Below are 14,316 nucleotides of genomic sequence, written 5' to 3' on the forward strand. Positions count from 1 at the left end.
CGCGGGGCCCACAATGCACGATGAATGCCAAAAGCCCGGTTTTTGCACGGTTCCCATTCAGTAATGACAATCGTGCCGCAAATGGTCCGAGTATCCGGCACGTTGTTTGCGTTTGTCTCGCCGAAACGACAAATGGAATTTGCAAATACGATATCGAAATAAAATATTAATAAAATTGGGGTGCAACACGAGGACTTCCCAGGAGGTCACCCATCCTAGTACTACTCTCGCCCAAGCACGCTTAACTTCGGAGTTCTGATGGGATCCTGTGCATTAGTGCTGGTATGATCGCACCCATTTAATTCATGCTCGCTTAGATCTTTATGCACTATCTTGCTCCCCTCCATTAATTGTTTTAGATTTGAAAAAACTGTGTATGCAGCCTTCCTCCCTTGGTAACCGTGCACAAGCTCCTACGTGAGCAGAGTGTTTGCATTTCAGATCTGCCGCACCCCCGGATAGATGCAATACTATCGCGGGGCCCACAATGCATGACGAATGCCGAAAGCCCGGTTCTTGCATCGTTGCCATTCAGTAATGACGATCGTGCCGCAAATGGTCCGAGTATCCGACGCATTGTTTCCAGTTGTCTCCCAGAAACAACAAATGGAATTTGCAAATACAAATCAAAATAAAATATTAATAAAATTGGGGTGCAACACGAGGACTTCCCAGGAGGTCACCCATCCTAGTACTACTCTCGCCCAAGCACGCTTAACTTCGGAGTTCTGATGGGATCCGGTGCATTAGTGCTGGTATGATCGCACCCGTTTAATTCATGCTCGCTTAGATCTTTATGCACTATCTTGCTCCCCTCCATTAATTGTTTTAGATTTGAAAAAACTGTGTATGCAGCCTTCCTCCCTTGGTAACCGTGCACAAGCTCCTACGTGAGCAAAGTGTTTGTATTTCAGATCTGCCGCACCCCCGGATAGATGCAATACTATCGCGGGGCCCACAATGCATGACGAATGCCGAAAGCCCGGTTCTTGCATCGTTGCCATTCAGTAATGACGATCGTGCCGCAAATGGTCCGAGTATCCGACGCATTGTTTCCAGTTGTCTCCCAGAAACAACAAATGGAATTTGCAAATACAAATCAAAATAAAATATTAATAAAATTGGGGTGCAACACGAGGACTTCCCAGGAGGTCACCCACCCTAGTACTACTCTCGCCCAAGCACGCTTAACTTTGGAGTTCTGATGGGATCCGGTGCATTAGTGCTGGTATGATCGCTCCCGTTTAATTCATGCTCGCTTAGATCTTTATGCACTATCTTGCTCCCCTCCATTAATTGTTTTAGACTTGAAAAAAACTGTGTATGCAGCCTTCCTCCCTTGGTAACCGTGCACAAGCTCTTATGTAAGCAGAGTGTTTGCTTTTTAGATCTGCCGCACCCCCGGATAGAAGCAAAACTATCGCGGGGCCCACAATGCACGACGAATGCCAAAAGCCCGGTTTTTTCACCGTTCCCATTCAGTAATGACAATCGTGCCGCAAATGGTCCGAGTATCCGGCGCGTTGTTTGCGTTTGTCTCGCCGAAACGATTAATGGAATTTGCAAATACGATATCGAAATAAAATATTAATAAAATTGGGGTGCAACACGAGGACTTCCCAGGAGGTCACCCATCCTAGGACTACTCCCGCCCATGCACACTTAACTTCGGAGTTCTGATGGGATCCGGTGCATTAGTGCTGGTATGATCGCACCCGTTTAATTCATGCTCGCTTAGATCTTTATGCACTATCTTGCTCCCCTCCATTAATTGTTTTAGACTTGAAAAAACTGTGTATGCAGCCTTCCTCCCTTGGTAACCGTGCACAAGCTCCTACGTGAGCAGAGTGTTTGCTTTTCAGATCTGCCGCACCCCCGGATAGATGCAATACTATCGCGGGGCCCACAATGCATGACGAATGCCGAAAGCCCGGTTCTTGCATCGTTGCCATTCAGTAATGACGATCGTGCCGCAAATGGTCCGAGTATCCGACGCATTGTTTCCAGTTGTCTCCCAGAAACAACAAATGGAATTTGCAAATACAAATCAAAATAAAATATTAATAAAATTGGGGTGCAACACGAGGACTTCCCAGGAGGTCACCCATCCTAGTACTACTCTCGCCCAAGCACGCTTAACTTCGGAGTTCTGATGGGATCCGGTGCATTAATGTTGGTATGATCGCACCCGTTTAATTCATGCTCGCTTAGATCTTTATGCACTATCTTGCTCCCCTCCATTATTTGTTTTAGACTTGAAAAAAACTGTGTATGCAGCCTTCCTCCCTTGGTAACCGTGCACAAGCTCTTATGTGAGCAGAGTGTTTGCTTTTTAGATCTGCCGCACCCCCGGATAGATGCAAAACTATCGCGGCGCCCACAATGCACGACGAATGCCAAAAGCCCGGTTTTTTCACGGTTCCCATTCAGTAATGACAATCGTGCCGCAAATGGTCCGAGTATCCGGCACGTTGTTTGCGTTTGTCTCGCCGAAACGACAAATGGAATTTGCAAATACGATATCGAAATAAAATATTAATAAAATTGGGGTGCAACACGAGGACTTCCCAGGAGGTCACCCATCCTAGTACTACTCTCGCCCAAGCACGCTTAACTTCGGAGTTCTGATGGGATCCTGTGCATTAGTGCTGGTATGATCGCACCCGTTTAATTCATGCTCGCTTAGATCTTTATGCACTATCTTGCTCCCCTCCATTAATTGTTTTAGATTTGAAAAAACTGTGTATGCAGCCTTCCTCCCTTGGTAACCGTGCACAAGCTCCTACGTGAGCAGAGTGTTTGCATTTCAGATCTGCCGCACCCCCGGATAGATGCAATACTATCGCGGGGCCCACAATGCATGACGAATGCCGAAAGCCCGGTTCTTGCATCGTTGCCATTCAGTAATGACGATCGTGCCGCGAATGGTCCGAGTATCCGACGCATTGTTTCCAGTTGTCTCCCAGAAACAACAAATGGAATTTGCAAATACAAATCAAAATAAAATATTAATAAAATTGGGGTGCAACACGAGGACTTCCCAGGAGGTCACCCATCCTAGTACTACTCTCGCCCAAGCACGCTTAACTTCGGAGTTCTGATGGGATCCGGTGCATTAGTGCTGGTATGATCGCACCCGTTTAATTCATGCTCGCTTAGATCTTTATGCACTATCTTGCTCCCCTCCATTAATTGTTTTAGACTTGAAAAAACTGTGTATGCAGCCTTCCTCCCTTGGTAACCGTGCACAAGCTCCTACGTGAGCAGAGTGTTTGCTTTTCAGATCTGCCGCACCCCCTGATAGATGCAATAATATCGCGGGGCCCACAATGCACGATGAATGCCAAAAGCACGGTTTTTGCACGGTTCCCATTCAGTAATGACAATCGTGCCGCAAATGGTCCGAGTATTCGGCACGTTGTTTGCGTTTGTCTCGCCGAAATGACAAATGGAATTTGCAAATACGATATCGAAATAAAATATTAATAAAATTGGGGTGCAACACGAGGACTTCCCAAGAGGTCACCCATCCTACTACTACTCTCGCCCAAGAACGCTTAACTTCGGAGTTCTGATGGGATCCTGTGCATTAGTGCTGGTATGATCGCACCCGTTTAATTCATGCTCGCTTAGATCTTTATGCACTATCTTGCTCCCCTCCATTAATTGTTTTAGATTTGAAAAAACTGTGTATGCAGCCTTCCTCTCTTGGTAACCGTGCACAAGCTCGTACGTGAGCAGAGTGTTTGCATTTCAGATCTGCCGCACCCCCGGATAGATGCAATACTATCGCGGGGCCCACAATGCATGACGAATGCCGAAAGCCCGGTTCTTGCATCGTTGCCATTCAGTAATGACGATCGTGCCGCAAATGGTCCGAGTATCCGACGCATTGTTTCCAGTTGTCTCCCAGAAACAACAAATGGAATTTGCAAATACAAATCAAAATAAAATATTAATAAAATTGGGGTGCAACACGAGGACTTCCGAGGAGGTCACCCATCCTAGTACTACTCTCGCCCAAGAACGCTTAACTTCGGAGTTCTGATGGGATCCGGTGCATTAGTGCTGGTATGATCACACCCGTTTAATTCATGCTCGCTTAGATCTTTATGCACTATCTTGCTCCCCTCCATTAATTGTTTTAGACTTGAAAAAACTGTGTATGCAGCCTTCCTCCCTTGGTAACCGTGCACAAGCTCTTACGTGAGCAGAGTGTTTGCTTTTTAGATCTGCCGCACCCCCGGATAGATGCAATACTATCGCGGGGCCCACAATGCACGACGAATGCCAAAAGCCCGGTTTTTGCACGGTTCCCATTCAGTAATGACGATCGTGCCGCAAATGGTCCGAGTATCCGGCGCGTTGTTTGAGTTTGTCTCGCCGAAACGACAAATGGAATTTGCAAATACGATATCGAAATAAAATATTAATAAAATTGGGGTGCAACACAAGGACTTCCCAGGAGGTCACCCATCCTAATACTACTCTCGCCCAAGCACACTTAACTTCGGAGTTCTGATGGGATCCGGTGCATTAGTGCTGGTATGATCGCACCCATTTAATTCATGCTCGCTTAGATCTTTATGACCTATCTTGCTCCCTTCCATTAATTGTTTTAGATTTGAAAAAAATGTGTATGCAGCCTTCTTCCCTTGGTAACCGTGCACAAGCTCCTACGTGAGCGGAGTGTTTGCTTTTCAGATCTGCCGCACCTCCGGATAGATGCAATACTATCGTGGGGCCCACAATGCATGACGAATGCCGAAAGCCCGGTTCTTGCATCGTGGCCATTCAGTAATGACGATCGTGCCGCAAATGGTCCGAGTATCCGACGCATTGTTTCCAGTATCTCCCAGAAACAACAAATGGAATTTCCAAATACAAATCAAAATAAAATATTAATAAAATTGGGGTGCAACACGAGGACTTCCCAAGAGGTCACCCATCCTATTACTACTCTCGCCCAAGCACGCTTAACTTCGGAGTTCTGATGGGATCCAGTGCATTAGTGCTGGTATGATCGCACCCGTTTAATTCATGCTCGCTTAGATCTTTATGCACTATCTTGCTCCCCTCCATTAATTGTTTTAGACTTGAAAAAACTGTGTATGCAGCCTTCCTCCCTTGGTAACCGTGCACAAGCTCCTACGTGAGCAGAGTGTTTGCTTTTCAGATCTGCCGCACCCCCTGATAGATGCAATAATATCGCGGGGCCCACAATGCACGATGAATGCCAAAAGCCCGGTTTTTGCACGGTTCCCATTCAGTAATGACAATCGTGCCGCAAATGGTCCGAGTATCCGGCACGTTGTTTGCGTTTGTCTCGCCGAAACGACAAATGGAATTTGCAAATACGATATCGAAATAAAATATTAATAAAATTGGGGTGCAACACGAGGACTTCCCAGGAGGTCACCCATCCTAGTACTACTCTCGCCCAAGCACGCTTAACTTCGGAGTTCTGATGGGATCCTGTGCATTAGTGCTGGTATGATCGCACCCGTTTAATTCATGCTCGCTTAGATCTTTATGCACTATCTTGCTCCCCTCCATTAATTGTTTTAGATTTGAAAAAACTGTGTATGCAGCCTTCCTCCCTTGGTAACCGTGCACAAGCTCCTACGTGAGCAGAGTGTTTGCATTTCAGATCTGCCGCACCCCCGGATAGATGCAATACTATCGCGGGGCCCACAATGCATGACGAATGCCGAAAGCCCGGTTCTTGCATCGTTGCCATTCAGTAATGACGATCGTGCCGCAAATGGTCCGAGTATCCGACGCATTGTTTCCAGTTGTCTCCCAGAAACAACAAATGGAATTTGCAAATACAAATCAAAATAAAATATTAATAAAATTGGGGTGCAACACGAGGACTTCCCAGGAGGTCACCCATCCTAGTACTACTCTCGCCCAAGCACGCTTAACTTCGGAGTTCTGATGGGATCCGGTGCATTAGTGCTGGTATGATCGCACCCGTTTAATTCATGCTCGCTTAGATCTTTATGCACTATCTTGCTCCCCTCCATTAATTGTTTTAGATTTGAAAAAACTGTGTATGCAGCCTTCCTCCCTTGGTAACCGTGCACAAGCTCCTACGTGAGCAAAGTGTTTGTATTTCAGATCTGCCGCACCCCCGGATAGATGCAATACTATCGCGGGGCCCACAATGCATGACGAATGCCGAAAGCCCGGTTCTTGCATCGTTGCCATTCAGTAATGACGATCGTGCCGCAAATGGTCCGAGTATCCGACGCATTGTTTCCAGTTGTCTCCCAGAAACAACAAATGGAATTTGCAAATACAAATCAAAATAAAATATTAATAAAATTGGGGTGCAACACGAGGACTTCCCAGGAGGTCACCCATCCTAGTACTACCCTCGCCCAAGCACGCTTAACTTTGGAGTTCGGATGGGATCCGGTGCATTAGTGCTGGTATGATCGCACCCGTTTAATTCATGCTCGCTTAGATCTTTATGCACTATCTTGCTCCCCTCCATTAATTGTTTTAGACTTGAAAAAAACTGTGTATGCAGCCTTCCTCCCTTGGTAACCGTGCACAAGCTCTTATGTGAGCAGAGTGTTTGCTTTTTAGATCTGCCGCACCCCCGGATAGAAGCAATACTATCGCGGGGCCCACAATGCACGACGAATGCCAAAAGCCCGGTTTTTGCACGGTTCCCATTCAGTAATGACGATCGTGCCGCAAATGGTCCGAGTATCCGGCGCGTTGTTTGAGTTTGTCTCGCCGAAACGACAAATGGAATTTGCAAATACGATATCGAAATAAAATATTAATAAAATTGGGGTGCAACACAAGGACTTCCCAGGAGGTCACCCATCCTAATACTACTCTCGCCCAAGCACACTTAACTTCGGAGTTCTGATGGGATCCGGTGCATTAGTGCTGGTATGATCGCACCCATTTAATTCATGCTCGCTTAGATCTTTATGACCTATCTTGCTCCCTTCCATTAATTGTTTTAGATTTGAAAAAAATGTGTATGCAGCCTTCTTCCCTTGGTAACCGTGCACAAGCTCCTACGTGAGCGGAGTGTTTGCTTTTCAGATCTGCCGCACCTCCGGATAGATGCAATACTATCGTGGGGCCCACAATGCATGACGAATGCCGAAAGCCCGGTTCTTGCATCGTGGCCATTCAGTAATGACGATCGTGCCGCAAATGGTCCGAGTATCCGACGCATTGTTTCCAGTATCTCCCAGAAACAACAAATGGAATTTCCAAATACAAATCAAAATAAAATATTAATAAAATTGGGGTGCAACACGAGGACTTCCCAAGAGGTCACCCATCCTATTACTACTCTCGCCCAAGCACGCTTAACTTCGGAGTTCTGATGGGATCCAGTGCATTAGTGCTGGTATGATCGCACCCGTTAAATTCATGCTCGCTTAGATCTTTATGCACTATCTTGCTCCCCTCCATTAATTGTTTTAGACTTGAAAAAACTGTGTATGCAGCCTTCCTCCCTTGGTAACCGTGCACAAGCTCCTACGTGAGCAGAGTGTTTGCTTTTCAGATCTGCCGCACCCCCTGATAGATGCAATAATATCGCGGGGCCCACAATGCACGATGAATGCCAAAAGCCCGGTTTTTGCACGGTTCCCATTCAGTAATGACAATCGTGCCGCAAATGGTCCGAGTATCCGGCACGTTGTTTGCGTTTGTCTCGCCGAAACGACAAATGGAATTTGCAAATACGATATCGAAATAAAATATTAATAAAATTGGGGTGCAACACGAGGACTTCCCAGGAGGTCACCCATCCTAGTACTACTCTCGCCCAAGCACGCTTAACTTCGGAGTTCTGATGGGATCCTGTGCATTAGTGCTGGTATGATCGCACCCGTTTAATTCATGCTCGCTTAGATCTTTATGCACTATCTTGCTCCCCTCCATTAATTGTTTTAGATTTGAAAAAACTGTGTATGCAGCCTTCCTCCCTTGGTAACCGTGCACAAGCTCCTACGTGAGCAGAGTGTTTGCATTTCAGATCTGCCGCACCCCCGGATAGATGCAATACTATCGCGGGGCCCACAATGCATGACGAATGCCGAAAGCCCGGTTCTTGCATCGTTGCCATTCAGTAATGACGATCGTGCCGCAAATGGTCCGAGTATCCGACGCATTGTTTCCAGTTGTCTCCCAGAAACAACAAATGGAATTTGCAAATACAAATCAAAATAAAATATTAATAAAATTGGGGTGCAACACGAGGACTTCCCAGGAGGTCACCCATCCTAGTACTACTCTCGCCCAAGCACGCTTAACTTCGGAGTTCTGATGGGATCCGGTGCATTAGTGCTGGTATGATCGCACCCGTTTAATTCATGCTCGCTTAGATCTTTATGCACTATCTTGCTCCCCTCCATTAATTGTTTTAGATTTGAAAAAACTGTGTATGCAGCCTTCCTCCCTTGGTAACCGTGCACAAGCTCCTACGTGAGCAAAGTGTTTGTATTTCAGATCTGCCGCACCCCCGGATAGATGCAATACTATCGCGGGGCCCACAATGCATGACGAATGCCGAAAGCCCGGTTCTTGCATCGTTGCCATTCAGTAATGACGATCGTGCCGCAAATGGTCCGAGTATCCGACGCATTGTTTCCAGTTGTCTCCCAGAAACAACAAATGGAATTTGCAAATACAAATCAAAATAAAATATTAATAAAATTGGGGTGCAACACGAGGACTTCCCAGGAGGTCACCCATCCTAGTACTACCCTCGCCCAAGCACGCTTAACTTTGGAGTTCGGATGGGATCCGGTGCATTAGTGCTGGTATGATCGCACCCGTTTAATTCATGCTCGCTTAGATCTTTATGCACTATCTTGCTCCCCTCCATTAATTGTTTTAGACTTGAAAAAAACTGTGTATGCAGCCTTCCTCCCTTGGTAACCGTGCACAAGCTCTTATGTGAGCAGAGTGTTTGCTTTTTAGATCTGCCGCACCCCCGGATAGAAGCAAAACTATCGCGGGGCCCACAATGCACGACGAATGCCAAAAGCCCGGTTTTTTCACCGTTCCCATTCAGTAATGACAATCGTGCCGCAAATGGTCCGAGTATCCGGCGCGTTGTTTGCGTTTGTCTCGCCGAAACGATTAATGGAATTTGCAAATACCATATCGAAATAAAATATTAATAAAATTGGGGTGCAACACGAGGACTTCCCAGGAGGTCACCCATCCTAGGACTACTCCCGCCCATGCACACTTAACTTCGGAGTTCTGATGGGATCCGGTGCATTAGTGCTGGTATGATCGCACCCGTTTAATTCATGCTCGCTTAGATCTTTATGCACTATCTTGCTCCCCTCCATTAATTGTTTTAGACTTGAAAAAACTGTGTATGCAGCCTTCCTCCCTTGGTAACCGTGCACAAGCTCCTACGTGAGCAGAGTGTTTGCTTTTCAGATCTGCCGCACCCCCGGATAGATGCAATACTATCGCGGGGCCCACAATGCATGACGAATGCCGAAAGCCCGGTTCTTGCATCGTTGCCATTCAGTAATGACGATCGTGCCGCAAATGGTCCGAGTATCCGACGCATTGTTTCCAGTTGTCTCCCAGAAACAACAAATGGAATTTGCAAATACAAATCAAAATAAAATATTAATAAAATTGGGGTGCAACACGAGGACTTCCCAGGAGGTCACCCATCCTAGTACTACTCTCGCCCAAGCACGCTTAACTTCGGAGTTCTGATGGGATCCGGTGCATTAATGCTGGTATGATCGCACCCGTTTAATTCATGCTCGCTTAGATCTTTATGCACTATCTTGCTCCCCTCCATTATTTGTTTTAGACTTGAAAAAAACTGTGTATGCAGCCTTCCTCCCTTGGTAACCGTGCACAAGCTCTTATGTGAGCAGAGTGTTTGCTTTTTAGATCTGCCGCACCCCCGGATAGATGCAAAACTATCGCGGCGCCCACAATGCACGACGAATGCCAAAAGCCCGGTTTTTTCACGGTTCCCATTCAGTAATGACAATCGTGCCGCAAATGGTCCGAGTATCCGGCGCGTTGTTTGCGTTTGTCTCGCCGAAACGACAAATGGAATTTGCAAATACGATATCGAAATAAAATATTAATAAAATTGGGGTGCAACACGAGGACTTCCCAGGAGGTCACCCATCCTAGGACTACTCCCGCCCATGCACACTTAACTTCGGAGTTCTGATGGGATCCGGTGCATTAGTGCTGGTATGATCGCACCCGTTTAATTCATGCTCGCTTAGATCTTTATGCACTATCTTGCTCCCCTCCATTAATTGTTTTAGATTTGAAAAAACTGTGTATGCAGCCTTCCTCCCTTGGTAACCGTGCACAAGCTCCTACGTGAGCGGAGTGTTTGCTTTTCAGATCTGCCGCACCCCCTGATAGATGCAATACTATCGCGGGGCCCACAATGCACGACGAATGCCAAAAGCCCGGTTTTTGCACGGTTCCCATTCAGTAATGACAATCGTGCCGCAAATGGTCCGAGTATCCGGCACGTTGTTTGCGTTTGTCTCACCGAAACGACAAATGGAATTTGCAAATACGATATCGAAATAAAATATTAATAAAATTGGGGTGCAACATGAGGACTTCCCCGGAGGTCACCCATCCTAGTACTACTCTCGCCCAAGCACACTTAACTTCGGAGTTCTGATGGGATCCGGTGCATTTGTGCTGGTATGATCGCACCCGTTTAATTCATGCTCGCTTAGATCTTTATGCACTATCTTGCTCCCCTCCATTAATTGTTTTAGATTTGAAAAAACTGTGTATGCAGCCTTCCTCCCTTGGTAACCGTGCACAAGCTCCTACGTGAGCGGAGTGTTTGCTTTTCAGATCTGCCGCACCCCCTGATAGATGCAATACTATCGCGGGGCCCACAATGCACGACGAATGCCAAAAGCCCGGTTTTTGCACGGTTCCCATTCAGTAATGACGATCGTGCCGCAAATGGTCCGAGTATCCGGCGCGTTGTTTGCGTTTGTCTCGCCGAAACGACAAATGGAATTTGCAAATACGATATCGAAATAAAATATTAATAAAATTGGGGTGCAACACGAGACTTCCCAAGAGGTCACCCATCCTAGTACTACTCCCGCCCATGTACACTTAACTTCGGAGTTCTGATCCGATGGGATCCGGTGCATTAGTGCTGGTAGGATCGCACCCGTTTAATTCATGCTCGCTTAGATCTTTATGCACTATCTTGCTCCCCTCCATTAATTGTTCTAGACGTGAAAAAACTGTGTATGCAGCCTTCCTCCCTTGGTAACCGTGCACAAGCTCCTACGTGAGCAGAGTGTTTGCTTTTCAGATCTGCCGCACCCCCGGATAGATGCAATACTATCGCGGGGCCCACAATGCACGATGAATGCCAAAAGCCTGGTTTTTGCACGGTTCCCATTCAGTAATGACGATCGTGCCGCAAATGGTCCGAGTATCCGGCGCGTTGTTTGAGTTTGTCTCGCCGAAACGACAAATGTAATTTGCAAATACGATATCGAAATAAAATATTAATAAAATTGGGGTGCAAGACAAGGACTTCCCAGGAGGTCACCCATCCTAATACTACTCTCGCCAAAGCACACTTAACTTCGGAGTTCTGATGGGATCCGGTGCATTAGTGCTGGTATGATCGCACCCGTTTAATTCATGCTCGCTTAGATCTTTATGAACTATCTTGCTCCCTTCCATTAATTGTTTTAGATTTGAAAAAAATGTGTATGCAGCCTTCTTCCCTTGGTAACCGTGCACAAGCTCCTACGTGAGCGGAGTGTTTGCTTTTCAGATCTGCCGCACCTCCGGATAAATGCAATACTATCGTGGGGCCCACAATGCATGACGAATGCCGAAAGCCCGGTTCTTGCATCGTGGCCATTCAGTAATGACGATCGTGCCGCAAATGGTCCGAGTATCCGACGCATTGTTTCCAGTATCTCCCAGAAACAACAAATGGAATTTGCAAATACAAATCAAAATAAAATATTAATAAAATTGGGGTGCAACACGAGGACTTCCCAGGAGGTCACCCGTCCTAGTACTACTCTCGCCCAAGCACGCTTAACTTCGGAGTTCTGATGGGATCCGGTGCATTAGTGCTGGTATGATCGCACCCGTTTAATTCATGCTCGGTTAGATCTTTATGCACTATCTTGCTCCCCTCCATTAATTGTTTTAGACTTGAAAAAACTGTGTATGCAGCCTTCCTCCCTTGGTAACCGTGCACAAGCTCCTACGTGAGCAGAGTGTTTGCTTTTCAGATCTGCCGCACCCCCTGATAGATGCAATAATATCGCGGGGCCCACAATGCACGATGAATGCCAAAAGCCCGGTTTTTGCACGGTTCCCATTCAGTAATGACAATCGTGCCGCAAATGGTCCGAGTATCCGGCACGTTGTTTGCGTTTGTCTCGCCGAAACGACAAATGGAATTTGCAAATACGATATCGAAATAAAATATTAATAAAATTGGGGTGCAACACGAGGACTTCCCAGGAGGTCAACCATCCTAGTAATAGTCTCGCCCAAGCACGCTTAACTTCGGAGTTCTGATGGGATCCTGTGCATTAGTGCTGGTATGATCGCACCCGTTTAATTCATGCTCGCTTAGATCTTTATGCACTATCTTGCTCCCCTCCATTAATTGTTTTAGATTTGAAAAAACTATGTATGCAGCCTTCCTCCCTTGGTAACCGTGCACAAGCTCGTACGTGAGCAGAGTGTTTGCATTTCAAATCTGCCGCACCTCCGGATAGATGCAATACTATCGCGGGGCCCACAATGCATGACGAATGCCGAAAGCCCGGTTCTTGCATCGTTGCCATTCAGTAATGACGATCGTGCCGCAAATGGTCCGAGTATCCGACGCATTGTTTCCAGTTGTCTCCCAGAAACAACAAATGGAATTTGCAAATACAAATCAAAATAAAATATTAATAAAATTGGGGTGCAACACGAGGACTTCCCAGGAGGTCACCCATCCTAGTACTACTCTCGCCCAAGCACGCTTAACTTCGGAGTTCTGATGGGATCCGATGCATTAGTGCTGGTATGATCGCACCCGTTTAATTCATGCTCGCTTAGATCTTTATGCACTATCTTGCTTCCCTCCATTAATTGTTTTAGACTTGAATAAACAGTGTATGCAGCCTTCCTCCCTTGGTAACCGTGCACAAGCTCTTACGTGAGCAGAGTGTTTGCTTTTCAGATCTGCCGCACCCCCGGATAGATGCAATACTATCGCGGGGCCCACAATGCACGACGAATGCCAAAAGCCCGGTTTTTTCACGGTTCCCATTCAGTAATGACAATCGTGCCGCAAATGGTCCGAGTATCCGGCGTGTTGTTTGCGTTTGTCTCGCCGAAACGACAAATGGAATTTGCAAATACGATATCGAAATAAAATATTAATAAAATTGGGGTGCAACACGAGGACTTCCCAGGAGGTCACCTATCCTAGTACTACTCTCGCCCATGCACACTTAACTTCAGAGTTTTGATGGGATCCGGTGCATTAGTGCTGGTATGATCGCACCCGTTTAATTCATGCTCGCTTAGATCTTTATGCACTATCTTGCTCCCCTCCATTAATTGTTTTAGACTTGAAAAAACTGTGTATGCAGCCTTTCTCCCTTGGTAACCGTGCACAAGCTCCTACGTGAGCAGAGTGTTTTGCTTTTCAGATCTGCCGCACCCCCGGATAGATGCAATACTATCGCGGGGCCCACAATGCACGACGAATGCCAAAAGCCTGGTTTTTGCACGGTTCCCATTCAGTAATGACGATCGTGCCGCAAATGGTCCGAGTATCCGGCGCGTTGTTTGAGTTTGTCTCGCCGAAACGATAAATGGAATTTGCAAATACGATATCGAAATAAAATATTAATAAAATTAGGGTGCAACACAAGGACTTCCCAGGAGGTCACCCATCCTAATACTACTCTCGCCCAAGCACACTTAACTTCGGAGTTCTGATGGGATCCGGTGCATTAGTGCTGGTATGATCGCACCCGTTTAATTCATGCTCGCTTAGATCTTTATGAACTATCTTGCTCCCTTCCATTAATTGTTTTAGATTTGAAAAAAATGTGTATGCAGCCTTCTTCCCTTGGTAACCGTGCACAAGCTCGTACGTGAGCGGAGTGTTTGCTTTTCAGATCTGCCGCACCTCCGGATAGATGCAATACTATCGTGGGGCCCACAATGCATGACGAATGCCGAAAGCCCGGTTCTTGCATCGTGGCCATTCAGTAATGACGATCGTGCCGCAAATGGTCCGAGTATCCGACGCAT

General features: G+C 46.5%; 27 non-coding genes and 3 pseudogenes across 27 annotated transcripts; all 30 read right to left on the reverse strand.

The window, feature by feature from the left end:
• Positions 1–177: 177 nt before the first annotated feature.
• LOC148794978 (5S ribosomal RNA) lies at positions 178–296 on the reverse strand. Its single transcript, XR_016072710.1, has one exon. It is a non-coding gene; the product is annotated as a 5S ribosomal RNA (ribosomal RNA).
• Positions 297–650: 354 nt separating this feature from the next.
• On the reverse strand, positions 651–769 carry LOC148794979 (5S ribosomal RNA). The gene has a single exon (XR_016071587.1). It is a non-coding gene; the product is annotated as a 5S ribosomal RNA (ribosomal RNA).
• A 354-nt stretch (positions 770–1,123) lies between these two features.
• Positions 1,124–1,242, reverse strand: LOC148794980 (5S ribosomal RNA). Its single transcript, XR_016074665.1, has one exon. It is a non-coding gene; the product is annotated as a 5S ribosomal RNA (ribosomal RNA).
• A 356-nt stretch (positions 1,243–1,598) lies between these two features.
• On the reverse strand, positions 1,599–1,717 carry LOC148794981 (5S ribosomal RNA). Its single transcript, XR_016073739.1, has one exon. It is a non-coding gene; the product is annotated as a 5S ribosomal RNA (ribosomal RNA).
• Positions 1,718–2,071: 354 nt separating this feature from the next.
• Positions 2,072–2,190, reverse strand: LOC148794982 (5S ribosomal RNA). Its single transcript, XR_016072742.1, has one exon. It is a non-coding gene; the product is annotated as a 5S ribosomal RNA (ribosomal RNA).
• Positions 2,191–2,546: 356 nt separating this feature from the next.
• On the reverse strand, positions 2,547–2,665 carry LOC148794983 (5S ribosomal RNA). Its single transcript, XR_016072711.1, has one exon. It is a non-coding gene; the product is annotated as a 5S ribosomal RNA (ribosomal RNA).
• A 354-nt stretch (positions 2,666–3,019) lies between these two features.
• On the reverse strand, positions 3,020–3,138 carry LOC148794984 (5S ribosomal RNA). The gene has a single exon (XR_016071599.1). It is a non-coding gene; the product is annotated as a 5S ribosomal RNA (ribosomal RNA).
• Positions 3,139–3,493: 355 nt separating this feature from the next.
• On the reverse strand, positions 3,494–3,612 carry LOC148794985 (5S ribosomal RNA). Its single transcript, XR_016069796.1, has one exon. It is a non-coding gene; the product is annotated as a 5S ribosomal RNA (ribosomal RNA).
• Positions 3,613–3,966: 354 nt separating this feature from the next.
• LOC148794986 (5S ribosomal RNA) lies at positions 3,967–4,085 on the reverse strand. Its single transcript, XR_016075573.1, has one exon. It is a non-coding gene; the product is annotated as a 5S ribosomal RNA (ribosomal RNA).
• Positions 4,086–4,440: 355 nt separating this feature from the next.
• LOC148794987 (5S ribosomal RNA) lies at positions 4,441–4,559 on the reverse strand. The gene has a single exon (XR_016073386.1). It is a non-coding gene; the product is annotated as a 5S ribosomal RNA (ribosomal RNA).
• A 353-nt stretch (positions 4,560–4,912) lies between these two features.
• On the reverse strand, positions 4,913–5,031 carry LOC148794988 (5S ribosomal RNA). The gene has a single exon (XR_016074920.1). It is a non-coding gene; the product is annotated as a 5S ribosomal RNA (ribosomal RNA).
• A 355-nt stretch (positions 5,032–5,386) lies between these two features.
• LOC148794989 (5S ribosomal RNA) lies at positions 5,387–5,505 on the reverse strand. Its single transcript, XR_016072712.1, has one exon. It is a non-coding gene; the product is annotated as a 5S ribosomal RNA (ribosomal RNA).
• Positions 5,506–5,859: 354 nt separating this feature from the next.
• On the reverse strand, positions 5,860–5,978 carry LOC148794990 (5S ribosomal RNA). Its single transcript, XR_016071612.1, has one exon. It is a non-coding gene; the product is annotated as a 5S ribosomal RNA (ribosomal RNA).
• A 354-nt stretch (positions 5,979–6,332) lies between these two features.
• On the reverse strand, positions 6,333–6,451 carry LOC148794991 (5S ribosomal RNA). The gene has a single exon (XR_016069645.1). It is a non-coding gene; the product is annotated as a 5S ribosomal RNA (ribosomal RNA).
• Positions 6,452–6,807: 356 nt separating this feature from the next.
• On the reverse strand, positions 6,808–6,926 carry LOC148794992 (5S ribosomal RNA). The gene has a single exon (XR_016073387.1). It is a non-coding gene; the product is annotated as a 5S ribosomal RNA (ribosomal RNA).
• A 353-nt stretch (positions 6,927–7,279) lies between these two features.
• LOC148794993 (5S ribosomal RNA) lies at positions 7,280–7,398 on the reverse strand. Its single transcript, XR_016074921.1, has one exon. It is a non-coding gene; the product is annotated as a 5S ribosomal RNA (ribosomal RNA).
• A 355-nt stretch (positions 7,399–7,753) lies between these two features.
• LOC148794994 (5S ribosomal RNA) lies at positions 7,754–7,872 on the reverse strand. Its single transcript, XR_016072713.1, has one exon. It is a non-coding gene; the product is annotated as a 5S ribosomal RNA (ribosomal RNA).
• A 354-nt stretch (positions 7,873–8,226) lies between these two features.
• LOC148794995 (5S ribosomal RNA) lies at positions 8,227–8,345 on the reverse strand. The gene has a single exon (XR_016071623.1). It is a non-coding gene; the product is annotated as a 5S ribosomal RNA (ribosomal RNA).
• Positions 8,346–8,699: 354 nt separating this feature from the next.
• On the reverse strand, positions 8,700–8,818 carry LOC148794996 (5S ribosomal RNA). Its single transcript, XR_016069656.1, has one exon. It is a non-coding gene; the product is annotated as a 5S ribosomal RNA (ribosomal RNA).
• Positions 8,819–9,174: 356 nt separating this feature from the next.
• Positions 9,175–9,293, reverse strand: LOC148794997 (5S ribosomal RNA). Its single transcript, XR_016073741.1, has one exon. It is a non-coding gene; the product is annotated as a 5S ribosomal RNA (ribosomal RNA).
• Positions 9,294–9,647: 354 nt separating this feature from the next.
• Positions 9,648–9,766, reverse strand: LOC148794998 (5S ribosomal RNA). Its single transcript, XR_016070335.1, has one exon. It is a non-coding gene; the product is annotated as a 5S ribosomal RNA (ribosomal RNA).
• A 356-nt stretch (positions 9,767–10,122) lies between these two features.
• On the reverse strand, positions 10,123–10,241 carry LOC148794999 (5S ribosomal RNA). Its single transcript, XR_016073742.1, has one exon. It is a non-coding gene; the product is annotated as a 5S ribosomal RNA (ribosomal RNA).
• Positions 10,242–10,596: 355 nt separating this feature from the next.
• Positions 10,597–10,715, reverse strand: LOC148795000 (5S ribosomal RNA). Its single transcript, XR_016073687.1, has one exon. It is a non-coding gene; the product is annotated as a 5S ribosomal RNA (ribosomal RNA).
• A 355-nt stretch (positions 10,716–11,070) lies between these two features.
• Positions 11,071–11,193, reverse strand: LOC148795001 (5S ribosomal RNA; annotated as a pseudogene).
• A 355-nt stretch (positions 11,194–11,548) lies between these two features.
• LOC148795002 (5S ribosomal RNA) lies at positions 11,549–11,667 on the reverse strand (annotated as a pseudogene).
• A 353-nt stretch (positions 11,668–12,020) lies between these two features.
• On the reverse strand, positions 12,021–12,139 carry LOC148795003 (5S ribosomal RNA). Its single transcript, XR_016071480.1, has one exon. It is a non-coding gene; the product is annotated as a 5S ribosomal RNA (ribosomal RNA).
• Positions 12,140–12,494: 355 nt separating this feature from the next.
• LOC148795004 (5S ribosomal RNA) lies at positions 12,495–12,613 on the reverse strand. Its single transcript, XR_016070703.1, has one exon. It is a non-coding gene; the product is annotated as a 5S ribosomal RNA (ribosomal RNA).
• Positions 12,614–12,967: 354 nt separating this feature from the next.
• On the reverse strand, positions 12,968–13,086 carry LOC148795005 (5S ribosomal RNA). Its single transcript, XR_016071860.1, has one exon. It is a non-coding gene; the product is annotated as a 5S ribosomal RNA (ribosomal RNA).
• A 355-nt stretch (positions 13,087–13,441) lies between these two features.
• On the reverse strand, positions 13,442–13,560 carry LOC148795006 (5S ribosomal RNA; annotated as a pseudogene).
• Positions 13,561–13,916: 356 nt separating this feature from the next.
• On the reverse strand, positions 13,917–14,035 carry LOC148795007 (5S ribosomal RNA). The gene has a single exon (XR_016073472.1). It is a non-coding gene; the product is annotated as a 5S ribosomal RNA (ribosomal RNA).
• Between the last annotated feature and the right edge of the window lie 281 nt (positions 14,036–14,316).

This window comes from Nelumbo nucifera, chromosome 4 (genome assembly GCF_055504915.1).
Source record: "Nelumbo nucifera cultivar China Antique chromosome 4, China Antique-T2T, whole genome shotgun sequence".
NCBI classification, from domain to species: Eukaryota; Viridiplantae; Streptophyta; class Magnoliopsida; order Proteales; family Nelumbonaceae; genus Nelumbo; species Nelumbo nucifera.